This window comes from Cajanus cajan, chromosome 9, assembly GCF_000230855.2.
Source record: "Cajanus cajan strain Asha chromosome 9, NIPB_CcT2T_4, whole genome shotgun sequence".
Classification (NCBI taxonomy): domain Eukaryota; kingdom Viridiplantae; phylum Streptophyta; class Magnoliopsida; order Fabales; family Fabaceae; genus Cajanus; species Cajanus cajan.
In genome coordinates, this window is record NC_138525.1 from 33,466,690 (window position 1) to 33,483,905 (window position 17,216).

Below are 17,216 nucleotides of genomic sequence, written 5' to 3' on the forward strand. Positions count from 1 at the left end.
TTTGTTTTTTGAAAAATCTTCTTTGCATCATATGGGGATGCTAAAATAAGAAGATAAATGGGTATTCAAAGGAGATGTTCCTCCAACACTGGAACCGGCAACAAATGAAGATGGTGTTCCATCTCATGATGAGGAACAGCCACCGCAAGTAGAGATTGAACCTGAACGAGAGCAAGAATCGGAGCCTAAAGCATTTTCTCCGTTTGAAAAAATTATGATTAACAAGCTTGATGCTTTGATGGAGATGTCAAAGAAACACGAGTCATATTATTCTGGCATTCTTGATCAGTTTGATAACCTTGATCATGAGATTGCAAGGATTAAGGCTCAGCTTAGAATGCAAGAGGACTCGAGTGATGGTTTTAGGAGCTTTAGTGTTCTATTTTTAGAAGATTTAGTTTTTTTAAATTTCTGTTTTAAATTTCATTTGGGTTATAATCATTTTAATTTCTGAACAATTTGCTTATCTTGGTTTTACCTTGGTTTGAACAATTTCAATTCTAGTGCAATATGAATTTCATTGTGGTTAAATTGTGTTTGGAATGATTTGGTTATGGTAACATCAATTTGAATGTTTGATAATGTTATATTCTGGTTTGAACATTGATATGTGATAGTATTGTTGCATATATGTTGATGTTTGTTGGTATATTTGGAGTGATGCTCATTATAGCTGATGTATCATGTTGCTGAGATATTGTGTTTGAAATACAATTGTGTGAATGTCGTATCAAATTCCCTGATACAAGTTTTGTTATTGATTTGAATTAATTGCAACAATGTCTATGGTGATAATGCTTTACTACTTTCTTGGTATTAAGTTAGTCTTGCGGCATTGATTTTGAGTAATTGAATCTTGTGCATAAATCAATACATGTGCAATCCGGACATATATATATATGTTTGTTTTTGATGATGTCCAAGGGGGGAGAAAGGTTTTTGAGTTTATTTTGTAGGACTAAATATGATGGAAATCTAATCCCCAAGGATCCCTTTGGAAGAGGTAAGACCAAGAAGGGTGAAGGTTGATCTAAGGAGTCTCTATTGTAAATACATTGTATAGTTGATTTCTTGTACCTTGTATATAGTAGATACTTGTATAGGTGTATTTTTACCTTTGTATTTGAGAGGCACTTTATTTCCTTTTATTAGCTATTGTATATTGCTTCTAAGGTAGGTTACTTGGGCACTTTAACTCCATTTAACCTAATCTAGAAAAACACTCTTTTCTTATTTTTCTAGTAGTAGGATTGGGAGTGGCATTAGCAAGCTAGAAAGTGTGACTAGCAAGCTAGAGAGTGTTACTAGAAATTGGACCAAGAGATGGACATAAGATAAATTTTACATATTAGACTCATTTTACTCCTAATTTTTCATAGATTTGATTTAGCTAGGTTCCATTCACATTGGATGAACCTAACTAAACCAAATCAAAATTTTTCAAAACCGATTGGAGTATAATAAAGTCCATGAGCCGCCCACCTTGCCTTGTGTTCACCTGGCCGGTTTGCTTGTTCTCTCTCAAGCTTATAAGCTTGAAGCACAAGCTTCTCCTTAGCTTGCTTACCAAGCAAGCTAAGTGAGTAGCTTGCTCTCCAAGCCTCTAGACCATGGATGGTTAGCTAGACCTTACCATGGTTCCTAGTGAACCATGGTTAAGGCTAGCTTGCTCTCCAAGCTTCTTACTCCTATATATTTGTTTTCCTTTCATTGTAAAACACTTTTGATGATATTTTTGAGTGAGATCAGAATTTGCACGAAAATTCTCTCTTCCAAAAGTCTTTAACCTCTTTGATATTCATCCAATTCTCTTATCCTTTCCATAGAAGAGTGTGGTGAGAATTGAAGAGACTTATCTCTTCTCCAAGGAGTGGCGTCTCTTGAGAGTGTCTGCTCACCAATCCGTGGTGAATCGAAGGTTTCTTCCTCCATTGGAAACCTTGGAGAAGCTTAAGAAGAATCAAGGAGCCAAATGTCTAGGGAGGAGCTTGAAGAGGAATCAACATCAATCCGGTTTCTCAACAAGTTTTCCATCAAAATATGAACAAAGCTCATAGCTAAAAATGTGAAATGTTGGTTTGAAAAACATAATGGCTTGTATGGTTTGTCATCATCAAAAGGGGGAAATTGTTGAGATTCATGGAGTAGTGAATCAACTCAGATTTGGAGTATGAAAGTTTTGATGATAACAAAAGGTGGATTCTGAGAATTAAAGCTGACCAAGGACATCAACAAGTCAAAAAGAGGATATGACTATTATGATGTGTAATAGGAATAGTTTATAAGGTCTTACGAGTTGTATTGGTTTGATTAGCTCATTTTGCATGTGTGTGCTTTGTGCATGAGTTAATTTTAATCTAAAATTGACTGAGAGTGAGTATAATGTGATTTAAATACTTGGAAAAAATTTTTGAAGTATAAAAATGAGTTTTTGATAACTAACTCAAAATAATCAATTATCATTAAATGTAATCGATTATTCTAGTAACAGGTGAAAAGAAGCCTTGTTGTAATATTCGATTATTTGTGAAATAATCGATTATTCCAGGAAGCACTCTCTGGAATAATCGATTATCCTACAAAATAATCGATTATTATGTTCTTGAGTGATTTCCAGAAATCACGAAGAACAAAATAATCGATTATCCTTTAAAATAATTGATTATCTGGTTCTGAAAATTTTATAAATAGTTTTCACACTTTGAAACTTAAGAACAGAGAACGAATTGAGAATCAAAAAGAGAAAAACCATATTGTGAAGTCGTTGTGACCTTCTTGGAGTGTTTTCTTTGTGAAACCAAGAAGTAAAACATTTTGGAATGTTTTGAAACAGATCATCATTATCATTACATTCTTGGGAGAGAAAGATTAAGATTTGCTTTTGGAATTCACAGTCTGATTTGTTCAGCTTCCAAGTGAATTCGTTCCTTTAATTCTTTGTGAAAAGTGTAAGGAAATCTTGAGTAGGTGTCTCAAGTGGTAAGGAATTCTTGTAGTGGGTTTCTACAAGAAGTGTTTTCTTGGGGGCAAGAAAGTGGTTATCTTGAATGTAGGAGTATATGCATGTGTTGTATGCTTGTAAAAATTCTCCATTAAGATAGTGGAACAAATCTTGATCAGGTTATGATTGAGGACTGGATGTAGGTCACATGTGGAGTGGCTGAACCAGGATAAAAGACTTGTGTATTGTTCTCTCTCACTCTTATCTTTTACTTTGAGCAAAATCTTGGTTGAGTGTTAAAGTGAATGATCTTGATTAATATGTTTGTATGCACAACATTGCTTTAAAATGAATCAAAGTGTTACATATTGAGTGCTCTTAACATTGAGCTTTATAAAGATTAATCAAGAAAGCATATAGGACTCATTCCCATTAGCAAGTCTTTCAAGGAACTTCTTTGAGAATTCATATTAGAAAAGTTTGAGTTGAAATAAAGATCCTTAGAACTCTGAAAAAATTTTAAGTGTCATAGAATCCAATTCACCCCCCCTCTTGGATTAAGCCATTCTTTTCTAACAATTGTAAGCTTGAAGATACTAGTTATATAACTAACCCTCACCCAAATAGATCATTTCCCTCTCTTTCTTGCTAGGTCAATCTCTTCACTATTCTTAAATCATTTCTTATAATAAATGTGCCAATTTTTGAGGTTATCCTTCGTATATAGTGTCACTTTGGCCAAATCATTTAAAAAAGAAATGCAATACCAAATTCAATTGTAGATTGCATTGTACCATCCCTCTCTTATTAATAGTACTCAATCAAGAAAAATAGCTAAAACCATCATTCTTGCCTCCCCTTCCCTCTCCCCAAGATCCAAGTCCATGAAGAACAATATATTTTCCACTTGATATTAACTCAATAAGATTGATACTAATTGAGTTGAAGTTATGAAAAACACCATGACAACACAAATGGAACTTCACTTTTGCCAAGTTTTTAGATTTTTATTTTATGCATAGATTCAACAAAGATGTTTAACTTTCATACACCTGAAAGGTCATAACAATTGGGATACAACACACCGCCATAACTCCCTCGTTTCCTTCACCTTACATCATAGTCCAAACATTATGATCTTTTCATCCTGCAATTCACTGATTTGTTGATAATAATGCATGCCTTGCATCTCTACTCCTATGTCTTCCATTATAGTTATAGAGTCACTCATGTAACCTTATGGAGGACCATCTTTGAAGAACCATGTGGGCCCCATCACAAGGTCCATGGCTAGGAGAGTAGAAGAGGAGGAGCGAGCTCACCCACCAAAGGATACCCTCCTCATGATCATAGAGTACTAATTACTCTCCTAAGTCTTATTAGTATAGGGTTTATTTTTACCCTTGTATTTTGGGGTATTTTAGTCATAGGATTTAGTTTCTTTTATTTCCCATTTTACCCTTGTATTATGGGGTGCCTTAGATTATAGGATTTTATTTTTGGACTAGGGTATTTTATTAAGGTGAAAAAAAGGCCTAGACGTATTTTTGGTGAGCATTGGATTTATTTTTGGACTTGGCAAGGCTTAGGCCCAAGTGAAGGGCACCTAGGTTGCATGGTCTTATCATGCACCTAGTTGTAGCTTAGCCAAACCCAAAGATTCTATCCGTAGCCACCAAGTAGCATCTAGGGTTAATTTGGGTTTCATTTGAAGTGCATTTGGCCTTGCATTTTCGGCCATACACTCCCCAAATGCAACCCTAAATGCTGCCTCCCCTATAAATACCCTAAACCATGCACCATGTAAATACTTTGGATTATATGAATTTGAGAGAGCATTTTTGCCTCAAATCCTTTCCATAGTCACTAGGTCTACACGGCCTACCTCTCTTATCTCCTCCCTTGGGTGAGTTTAGGGTTCCTTGAGTGGCCTTCACCTCCACTTAGTGAAGTGAGCCAACCTAGCACCACCAAAACACCTTTCTCCCTTCATTGTCCCTATTCGCCCAATCTACACCATCACACCCATCATCTTCTTTTGCTCCACCCTTGAAGGAAAATTCGTCCCTTAGGTCATCATCTTGGCCTTAGAAGGAGCTCCTCCTCACCTTGGACGTCTTGGTTTCTCCCATGGTGGAAGGAGTCCATCATAGCCACCCTGATACCAATAACAACACCTAATTTCAGTAGATCTTTTGGTTGTTGCATATTGCCTTCATCTTCCAACGACAATCCTCTCACTCGACACCCCACCCACAAAAAGAATAGCAATCCTCACAACATATATTTCCTGTGCTTCTATGTTAGGATTTAAGGGCCAACATTCATGACAACTTTCACTCTATCGACACTGAATTGATGGTAGCCCTTTTCTCTTCAATGACTTCATTCATCTATTAGTATTCAATTCACACATTAATTCAATCTATAGGTAGCTCTTTCCGTAGCCCAACTCTCAATGAAAACACCAATTGTTAGGACTTAAGTACATGAGGAGAGTCCAACCTGAAAGACTAGTTCATTAGGTGAAAGAGTCTCAAGACTTAAGTACCACATTGAGTTTCATTTTCTACTCAATGTAAGAAACCACCACATTTCAACACTAACTTTCTACATATGATGACCTTTATTTTAGACTTTTTTATACAATCCTTTGATTCCATGACCAATTGAACAAAGGATATGAGTACGACTAACCTCCTTTGTATGTTAGCCATTGACAAGAGTAAGACTTTATCATTTCCATTTCTAGATGACCCTTTATCTTACTCAATGTTTTAAAACTTGGACTAGTGGTTATTAACTTGGTACTGAGTCGACAAGTTACTGATTGAACCGGTGAATCACTAATTGAATCATATGAACCAGTATAAATAATATATAATTAATTTTTATAATATACATATGGTATATAAATAAATATTGTCACATATAACCTAATTGTATACTTCAGCTTGCCAGCTTGGTAGTTGTCGTTGTTTAAAGCAAACCTTGAAATCAGGTAAGAAACCCATCAACTTCAACTTTATTTCAAACATAAATTTAAGTGCAAGTCGTTTCACATATTGCAAAGGCGAAAATTTACAAAGAAATCTCTAAAGTGAAGATAGACTTCTACAAAATAGGGTTCTTTTTGGTTTGTAACAATGTTGTTGAACTTACAACAATTATTACCAATACAACCTATGATTGGTTTAAATTGGGTATTAAGATCATTAAAAGAAAATTGTACATGGGATGCTAAAAAAGAATTGAACTGAACAAAACATATGATGCATAAAACTTGTGTCTAGTAATTTTCTACCATTGTCGAATTTCTTTTTCTAAACACAAACTAACATAAGAATTAAACTAACCCCAAAACCAAATGCTTAACTTGTTAAATTGTTTGAAAATTAAGCTTAGAGTGTAACTTATATATTTGTTGGGCAACATCACTTGATACTAAACTTTTTGGGTGTAGTTTATATATTTGTGGAGAAATTTCACTTAAGGGGCGTTTTGTAGAGGATAAGATTTTTCATACCTAGGAATCATGATTCATGTGACTTACAAATCTCAAGAATCATGATTCCTAGAAGTAGCTAAAATTTGTTTAGTTACCAATAAAGGTTCCTAAAAATATTCACACAAAATTTCTTAGAATTAAAGATTTTCATGTTTGGTTGCCATAGTATATTCTTAGGAGAGGGAGAAAAGGCGGAAGAAAGTGAGAGTGACAAAAAGAGGGAAAAAGAAAAATAGAAGGAGAGAGAGAGAGGGGGGGGGGGGGAGAATGTAAAAGAGAAAGAGAGAGAGGAAAGAGAAAGAAAGAGGGGGAGTGAGAGTGAAAAAGACTAAGTGAGAGAAAAAAAATAAAAGGAGAGAGAAAGAGAAAAAGAGGGGGAGTGAGAGAGATAGAAAGAGAAAGAGAAAAAGAGAGATTTTCTATTTAAAAAGAGATATTGTGATATATATATATATATATATATATATATATATATATATAACTTTTCTCCTAACTCGAGAAAGTTGGATTTTCACCCCTCATGGGAATATTTTTTAGGAAAAGTGGGACAAAAATGATTCCCAGAAAACTACAATTTTAGGAGCCTTTTTTTTTAAAACAACTATCAAACATGAGAAATTAAGATTCTTGATTTAAAATTCCTAGAAAAATAAAAACATTTCACGTACCAAAAATCCCCTTAATGTTAATTGATTTTAATTCGACAAAACCTAAGCATGTGCTTGATTTTAGAAAATATATTCTGTTTTCATTTTCAAGTTTTTAAATTTAGAAAGTATGTTTAGTTTCACTTTCTAATTTATATTTTCAAAAAAAAAAATATGTTTGATGTATCTATTTTTAATAAAATATTAAAAATACTCTTTACATAAAGGTTAAAATAAATTTAAATTATTATAAGAATACACATTTTTATTAATTAATGAATAATTTATAAAATAAGTCTATAATATATATATATATATATATATATATATATATATATATATATATATGAAGAATGATTCGTTTATTCTAGGAGTAAGTTTACCTAAACTTATTCTGTTTAATAACTCATTTTTTACATTAAATTTTAACAATTCAACTATTGGATTTAAAGTTCTTAATACATAGATCAAATATGCAACTTTTTAAAATATTTGAAAATTATTTGATATTTCATTTCATTAATTCAAATTGACAGATAATCATTAAATCATTTTATACATTAATTTGAATTAATGAAATGAAGTATCAAATTATTTTCATTTTTTTTTAAAATTTGCAAACTTGATCTATACATTAAGAACTTTAAATTCAACGAGTAAGTCATTAAAATTTGATGTAAAATATGAATTATTAAACTGGTTAAGTCTAAGTAGATTTATTTATAGAATAAATAAATTCCTCCTCTCTCTTTTTCTTTTTTTCTATCTTTATATATATATTTTGATGTAAAATATGAATTATTAAACATATTTTGTGTACTATTTTGTATATTCACCGAAAATGGGTAAATCAAACAGGCCTAACATAACTGATCACTACTGTTTGCTGTTAAAATCTCTATCAGGTCACTCCGTGAGGTTTATTTTAAAATCCTTTAGTCTTGAGTGATTCAAATAAAATTTGGGATATAGCCTTGGTCATCATTATATCTGCTAATAGTGTTTAAAGACCAACTATTCCATATTTTTCCGCTTTTTGGATTTGCATGAAACTGAACTTTTATGTGCTTATTCCTTTCATTTCTTTCATTCCCCCTATACCCCTATAGTCTACATTGACTCTCTAAGGTACAGTTTGCACAGTTCAAGAACAATTAATTCATCTTGTGATAACGTTATTGAAATATAAATAAAGTCTGATAAAATAAAAAAAAATAAAAAATTTATAAAATATGTATATACTTTAATGATTGTAGCTGGTTTTTTTCTTGAGAAACTTCTTCAATAATAACCAAAAATAAAAGTATAAAGGCTTAAGTCCGAAATGAATAATATCTCATGTCTACGGTATACATTGAGAAAAAGGTGAGAGGCTTTGTAAGTTTCCCAATGTTATCTCACCAGATCCAATTCTCTTCGATGAGAGAATGGGAAATGTTGTTAAAAGCTTTACAGTGTTATCTTTTCACTGAATTCTTTCTTGTAGCTGATATTTTCTTTATCTCCACTAACAAGGTTACCTTTTGCTGTGAGAGATTGATGAAAGTCTTTACTCAGAAAGACCATATGTTGAGAGCATGTTATAAGGTTAGTCATGAATCAATATATACTCAAACCTCATCATTTTAAGTTTCACCTAATCCAAGATTTGAAGTTCTAAAAAAATATACATGACTTTATGTTAGAGTGTTCAAATTGCTACATTGAACTAAACTAAACTATAATAAATAGCTCATAAAATTAAATTAAACTAAAATACATATTAATTAAACTAAACTAAATTATTATTAGATTTAGATGAGTAGAAAATTTTAAAATATAAAATATGAAATGCGAAATGCTCCAACCTATCCTTGGAGTCCTTGTCAAGCCAAACTGTAAAAGTAACATGCATGTTTGATAAAGTCCCACATGGACTAGAGCAATGCATCAAACAGAGAAATGCTATTATACGAAGACTTGTCACACACCCTACCAAAGCATCTTTGCGCTTGGGGCAATGATGCAGCTAGTGAGGTTCTAACTGAGGCGCGTCTATTGCTGGTTGAAAACTATTTCCAAACCCCCTCTTAGGCCTGAGTTTATCCTAGGCCTTTGAGAATTTCTGGAAGGGCTCCCTTTTGGGTAAAGCCTTGCAATTCTTAGTTCAATAATTTGTTAATTTTATTTATTTTTAATTTAATTTAATTTAATACTAAATTTAAAAGTAGTACTGTCTAAAAAATAAACAATTGAAGAGTGGGTGGAGCAAAATATGATCTAATTGCAGGTGGCATGCAAGTCCTTCACAATCAACCAAATGCTATGGTGAGTTGTGGAAATGTGATCCTGAACTTTTATCAAAACTTAATCTGTTTAAAAAAAAAAAAAAAATCATTCACCGACCTTGTTCTCTTTTAACAGAATCTACAAGTTTTTAACGGCCAACGTACACCATTTCACAAGAAATCTGTCAACAATTTCTGGCTGGAGACAGTTTCTTGGATATTAAAGTTAACTCTTAAGGAAAAATTTTAAGGGTGTCAAAGTATCATTATAAGTTGGTAACTTCTTATACCTACAAACCATTTATTGTTGCACACTTGAAAACCCATGGGCTCAGATTTTGATTATTTAATTCCACTCGGCAAAGCATCTAACAAAATATATATATATATATATAAAATAATTGATATAAAGAAATGCATGCTGTTATAGCAATAGTAGTACAGTGTTCTCCCTTTCAAATCTTAAAGACACAAAACGAATAAGAATCAACCTTTACCATTAGCTTTATGTGTGAGGCATTGGATTGGAATGATGTGAGAATTGTTCTGGGTATGTCAAAATGTCTAACTTCATTTAAGAATCAAAATCAATGATAATTTATAAACACTTTTCTACAATTGAAATTTCGACTAGAAAATTTCCTGTTTTCACATTCAATTTCTTCAAATTAAAAGCATGTCTATATTATACAGGGAAGATCCCCTTTTCCTACTAGAAAAGTAAGAGATTGTGTTGTCTCCCACGTGACAAGTACACCCCTTTGTCAATAGTCTTAGTTGTTGATCTCAATTTCTTCATCGACAAATAAAAGCATATCTATATAGAGGGGAACTCCCCTTTTCCTATGAGAAGAGTAAGAGGTTGTGTTGTATCCCATGACAGCATGCAGGCACTGGTCCGGCTTGCCTAATCCTACTCTTGGAGAAAGTGTGTGCAGTTTTTATTACATAACATCTTGCACTTACTTTTATTATTGGTTGGTTTTATTTTACTACGCATGTAATGCTTAAGCTTCTGTTTTATTTGGAACATCCATACTACGTCTTAATAAGTTTAGGTTGATAAGATCTTAACAATATCTTAGCAGAGAACTTAACATAAATTTAATATCTGCATTCAACTCAACCTTCAGTCATGTCAGAGAAAGTGAAAATGAAATTTTAAGTCAAGTAATTTGTTGACATTAAATAGGTTGTATATAATTAGATTGTCAAGCTAAATAAATTGTTAGAAATGAATGGCTCAATCCAAGAGGGGGGTGAATTGGATTCTATGACACTTAAAATATTTTCAGAGTTTTAAGGATCTTTATTTCAACTTAAACTTTTCTAATATAAATTCTCAAAAAAGTTCCTTAAAAGACTTGCCAATGGAAATGAGTCCTATATGTTTTCTTTATTAATCTTGATTAAGTTCAATGTTAAGAACAACTAATATGCAATACTTTGATTCAGTTTAAAGCAATGTTATGCATACAAACATATTAATCAAGACCAACTAATTTAACACTCAACCAAAATTTTGCTCAATGTAAAAGATAAGAGTGAGAGAGAAGAATGCACAAGTATTTTATCCTGGTTCAGCCACTCCATATGTGACCTACATCCAGTCCTCAATCATAACCTGATAAAGATTTGTTCCACTATCTCAATGAAGAAGTTTTACAAGCATACCACACATGAATATACTCCTACATTCAAGATAACCACTTTCTTGCCCCCAAGAAAGCACTTCTTGTAGAAATCCACTACAAGAATTCCTTACAACTTGAGACACCTACTCAAGATTTCCCTTACACTTTACACAAGGAATTAAAGGAACGAATTCACCTAGAAACTGAACAAATCAGACTGTGAATTCCAAAAGAAAATCTTAATCTTCCTCTCCCAAGAATGTAGTGATGATGATGATCTTTTTCAAAGCATTTCACAAAATGTTTTTCTTCTTGATTTCACAAAAAAAAATACTCCAAGAAGGTCACAAAGACTTCACAATATAGTTTTTCTCTCGTTGATTCTCAATTCATTCTCTGTTCTAAAGTTTCAAAGTGTGAAAGCTATTTATAAAAATTTCAGAACCAGATAATCGATTATTTTAAAGGATAATCGATTATTTTGCTCTTCATGATTTCTGGAAATCACTCAAGAACAGAATGATCGATTATTTTGCAGGATAATCGATTATTCCAGAGAGTGCTTCCTAGAATAATTGATTATTACAGCAAGGCTCTTTTTACCTGTTACTGGAATAATCGATTACACTTAATGATAATCGATTATTTTGAGTTAGTTTTCAAAAACAAACTCAATTTTATACTTCAAAAATCTTTTCAAGTATTTTAAATCATCATCATACTCATTCTCAGTCAATTTAGATTAAAATTAACTCATGCACAAAGCATACACATGCAAAATAAGCTAATCAAAACAACACAACTTATAAACTACGCCTATTACACATTATAATATTCATATCTTCTTCTTGACTTAGTTTGTGTCGTTGATCAGCTTCAACTCTTAGAATCCACCCTTTTTTATCATCAAAACTCTCATGCTCTCTCATTCTTCAAAGCTTAGTTGATTCACTACTCCATGAATATCAACATAAACATCATAAACTTCATCTCTTTACAATTTAGTACTTTATCACGAGAATTTGAAGAAGTTTAGCATCAGAAATTTTCAAATGCCAGTTCTAAAGTATCGGTGACACATCCTCACATAAGCAGGTGTAACTTGAATGTATCGTGACTAATCAATGTATTTCATCATTTGCATTTTATGATTAAATTTCCTTCCTGATATCCGAAACAGTGCAGTTCTCCAATCATGCATTTGCGTGACAACATGGCCATATACTGTCAGCCACAATGATTTATTTGCTTACTTCAATCAATCACTATGGATGCTTGCTTCTGGTGATAAATATAAACTTCCTAAGCCTCTTAAAACTAAGCTTTCAATACCTGAAACTATTAAGAGGAAGTTAAGAATAGGAGCTAGCATTTTTCAAATGGACAAAGTGGAGAAACTGTTTAAGCGGCTTGGCTTTTTAGTGTGGAAAGAGAGACTGTTCAAAGCTTCTTAGTGTATCTGTCCACCATGGCCGTCCCTCTAGAATGTCTCCTTTTCATCTCCAGTGATAAGGTTGTCTTTTCAGAGATATCAATAAAAGTCTTTATTCAGAAATGCCTCATATTGAAGATTAATTATAAGGTAATCAAGAAGTAAGACATACATATGTCTACTCTGATAAACTTTTCAATTTTCACAAGAGAAGAAGATAAGACAGTAAAATGAATTAAACTTCTCCCATAAATTAAAATAACTTATACACCTCAATGTTTTTAGGATCTCTTTGATCTAACTTCTTCAAATGTTGGAAAATGTATTAGTTCATTTTAACTTAAGAAAACTTTATTCATTTGATCTCTTATTTTCTATTCATAAGGGTCTGTCGAGAACTTCATCCTAGCCCGTAAATCTCTCCCTATTTCCTGATTTCTCTTGATCCAAGACTTGTTGAAATTCTGAAAGGGATTTATGATATGTATAAGTTGTGATTCCACCGAAGATGTTCATAAGCCAACATAAAAGTACATAGAGATAGTCACGGGATAATTTTGATTTCTGGTTTACGGGTGTTTTCAAATGTGAAGATTTGGAATATCTCGAGCAGTATCTCAAGCTTAGCTGAGTAGGAAAATCAACCGTTGAACCTCAAAGATTCATGTTATTAAGATAAGATCAATAGCAATGATCGAGCTCTAAATAAACATAAACATACAAAAGACAATTGGAAATAAACTAAAAATTGGCATTTGTAATTGAAGATCTTGTGCTTTGTAACTTTTTCTTTGATAATTGGTTTCACTTCATTGTATATATCAATTCTGTTGGCCACGACATATGACCTATCAACTATGATATCTATTCAACGTGGTTCATAAAAGAAGAGTTTCGTACCTGGCTGCCTGCATATCACAATATGAATGCAAAAGTTCACAATTTGGTGCTTAATTTGTTACAGAATCCTATGTATTTTGCATATTATTGGTGGACTATTATAAGAACCAGATTGCTTTTGTGGAAGATACTTATTCATTCTTGGATAAGACCATATTAAAAAGGAGTTATTAGTAGAGGAAGAAAAAAAATACATAGAAAAAAAGGGAACAAAACTGGGTAAAAGCAAAGCAAAGCAACAGGAACAACTAAGCCAAGTGAAAAACAAAATAAGGAGAATTAATTGTTAGATTTCATCTTAAAAGCAATTGACTTTAAGTGAAGTTGTCCAATAGATATATAAACTGTACCCGAAGAGCGATGTGGGAATTCCCAACACCCCCTCTACAAATGCTTGTCGAACTAGGTGCTAGAATAGACAAACTGAAAAGATGAGCTCTAATCACTCCCCTTTAAATCAATCATTTAAAACAATTAAATCATTATTTCATTTTTCTTCACTCAATAAATAAATAAAATATATTTAATAAGAACACATATTTTATATAAATAAAAACACATTTATAAAATCAATCCACTTATTTATCAAAATGATATATGTTCTTACCGAGGATCCGAGGTGGAGATGATCTACTGGGTAAGGTCGGTGAGCCTCCTTCACTGGTACGTTGATGCTCCAAGATGGGGGTGGTACCTGCAAAAGAGACTCCGATGCTAAAGTTAGGGTTTGTGGGAGTATGAGTCTCGTATAAGTAATGCACGTACCTTGGTGTGAATTAGGGTTTCGTTGGGTCTTGGGCCCGAGATCAGTTATGATCTGATTAGATAGCGAATCTCGTCTAGACCGAGATCTCCCAGCGCATGTCTGAGGTCGTCCTGCGCTGTGATACCGAGCTCGAGCTCAGCATAGCGATACGGATAGTACACTAGCCCCCTGAGCTCCGAAGACCGTAGGTTGAGGAGTTGAGACCGAGCTTGTCAAGGGGTCGTGACCTCTCGCGTACGCCTGCCTGTCGAGATGCCATGTGTCACAACTGTCGTTTCACGTTTCGAAATGCGAGGTCGGCGTGTTAATGGGCATGACGGTTGCGCAATGATGGTAGTGCTTGTCATAGTGGGGCCTCATTAATATGTTGACAATTTTGTCTTTTCGCTGACACGTGTTGTTACCGTTTTGAATTTGGAGGGACTTCTTTTCTTTCTCTCGCGCCCTCTCTCCTTCCACTTTACCCTTTTTTCATTCTTTCAGCTTCTTGCGCACACTGCTTCCCTTGCTTTTGTTCATTTCCCACCTCCGTCTTCTCTATTTTTGTCGCCGTTCCCGGCAACTGGGTTCTGCTCCTTCCTTATCGTTCTTTCTTTTGTCAAAGGGGTACCAGGTACTTCGATTTCCCTGTTCTCTGTTTCTTCTCCAATCTTTCCCTCTTCGAGTCTTTTTGTTTTCTTGATGGCTAGAGAGAGTGGTGCCGGATCTTCCGCGCCTGCCAAGGGCAAAGGTAAGGTGCACGGCAAGGCGGTGGCTACCGGATTAGCCGCCGCCAAAAAGAAGAAGGCGGAGAACCCGCCTAAGGATCTCGTCCCCAGCATTCCTGGCTATGATTGGGTCAGGCGCGACGTGGGGGAGTTCCAGAGCGTATTCAAGTCGTTTCTGGAGATTAATGCGATTCGAAGAACGCATAGGATTTGTGAATCTTCTGTCTCCAAATTTGTCCGTCTCGAGCCGTGTCGGCCCGATGAGCGTGTGTATATGGGGAGATCTTCTGACCTTCCTCATTTCTATGTATATCAGTGTCTTTTCAGGGACTTGGGTGTCTGTCTTCCCTTCACTCAATTTGAGTGTGATTTTTTGAATTTCATCAACTCGGCTCCTTGCCAGTTGCACCCTAATAGTTGGGGTTTTTTGAGGGCTTTCCAAGTCCTGTGTTTGGCTTTGGGGATAGAGGTGTCTCTGCCCGTTTTTCTTCATTTTTATCAGTTAAAAATGGGCGTTCCTCCCCACAGTTTGATGTCCCTGAACAGGAGTAAGGCTGGGGATCTTTTTTCCCTTTACTCTTAGTCGTATAAAAATTTCAAACAAGAGTTTTTCCGGGTGGCGCTTGTAGACGTCGACCCGTTGGAGGATGGGGCATTTTATTTTGGTGGGTTGCCGAAATTCCCCTTCTACTGGCGGCCGGTCCCGGCTAGGTTTCACGGAGTGGGGGAGTTGAAATTGACGGCTTCAAAGTCGGTCGCCATTGAAAACCTTGAAGCATTTCCTTGCCCATTGGATTGCAAGCTCGTCTTGTCACTTGCGAACTCGGCGTACAAGGAGAGGGGCTTAGAGAGTGAGTATCCCGTCTTTCTCAGATTGTTAGGATTTGTAAAAGCTTCTCTTGTTGATATATTTGATTTCTTGTGTTTGCAGGCATCATGGGCAGGAACAAGTGGCGCGAGTTGAAGCACCGTTACAACATCGCCGAGATTGAGGTACCAGAGCCTCAAGAGGAGGAGGTTTCCCCCCTGAAGACGAATAGGAAGAGGAAGAGGGGGGGAAAGGAGGTCGGGGGGACCTCCACCACTTGGGATGCTGAGGAGGTATCCTCCAAAGCTACTGATGCTGGCGCGGTGGACCTCATTGGGAGTCCGCCGGCCGAGGGGGCTCCGCAAGCGACCACCGAGGAGATGGCTCAGGTTGTTGAGCAAGTTGCTCAGGCTGCCGAGATGGTGACCCAGGCTGCTGAGCAGGTCGCCCAGGCCGCCGTGGTGAGTACCTTGCTTTTTGTTGTTTTTTCTATCCTCCTTTTCGTTCTTTTGTCTTCTGACATAGGGTCATTTTCTGCAGGCAGGGGATGCTGCTGAGATCCTGGTGGCTCCGAGCTCGGAGGTGCCCGAGGCGGGTGCTCCCGTTGTTGAGCAGGGGATGCCTTCCACCGCTTCTACTGCTACCGGGCTTCGCAGCAAGGGGCCGAGTTTCGAGGTCCCAACAACTATGCCTGCAGTTTCGGCGCCATCATCTGGTCCATCGCAGGGGACCTCCCAGAGCCGATACATTGCACACCGCTTTGGGAAGGACCGCTTTGAGGTGTGATTGGACCATGTGAGTGTCTCTGCTGACATGGATTCGCTGTGGAGTGCGGGGGTGACCGCCGAGAAGTTCTTTCCCAAGGGTTCGGTGAGCTCGGAGGACCAGGGGATGATCGAAGAGGTCGGGCCCATGGAAGGTCTTGACGCTGCCCAAGTCTTTCTGCATAGGACTATGGCCATTGTGGACCACTGGAAGCACAAGTGGTCCAAACAGCAGGAGGACCTAGTCAGTCTGAGGGGTCGAGTTCAGCCCTTGAAGGAAGAAGCCAAGGCCTTGAAGGAGGAGAACAAAGCCTTAAAGGATGAGAACCGGGCCTTGGCGGACGCTCTCGGGGACGCCAAGCTGCAGAACAAGGCTGAGCTTCAAGCTGCTCGGAGGGAGGTGGAGAAGATCTGGAAGTTTTTGGAGATCGCTATGAGATCTAACGAGACTTATGCTGGTCAGGTTCATGATTTGCAAGAACTCGCCAGCTCCTCCCGGGCCCAAGTGCGCGCCTTGGAGGATGAGGTCACCGCGTAGAAGGCCGAGCTGGTGTCGGCGGCCGAGAAGCGTCTTTGTGATGAGGTGCTTCTCGGCGGACAAGCAGAGGAGAATGCTACTCTGAAGGTGGACCTGGCGAAGTTGGAGGAGGCGAAGACGGGGCTGGAGAGGAAGCTTGAGGAGACTAAGCGGGCCATCATTTTTTAGCACAAGAGGGGGTTCCTCAAGGCAGCTCGCCAGGCTAGGCTTCTCGCACCCGGGTTCGACTTCTCCGCCATGCATGTGGAGAAGGAAGTCCGATTTGGGAAGCTGGTGAAAGAGGACGACCTCGAGGATAGCTCCA

General features: G+C 36.3%; 1 non-coding gene across 1 annotated transcript; it reads left to right on the plus strand.

The window, feature by feature from the left end:
• The first annotated feature begins 9,077 nt into the window (after nucleotides 1-9,077).
• Nucleotides 9,078-9,228, plus strand: LOC114916214 (U4 spliceosomal RNA). The gene has a single exon (XR_003804598.1). It is a non-coding gene; the product is annotated as a U4 spliceosomal RNA (small nuclear RNA).
• The last annotated feature ends 7,988 nt before the right edge of the window (nucleotides 9,229-17,216 follow it).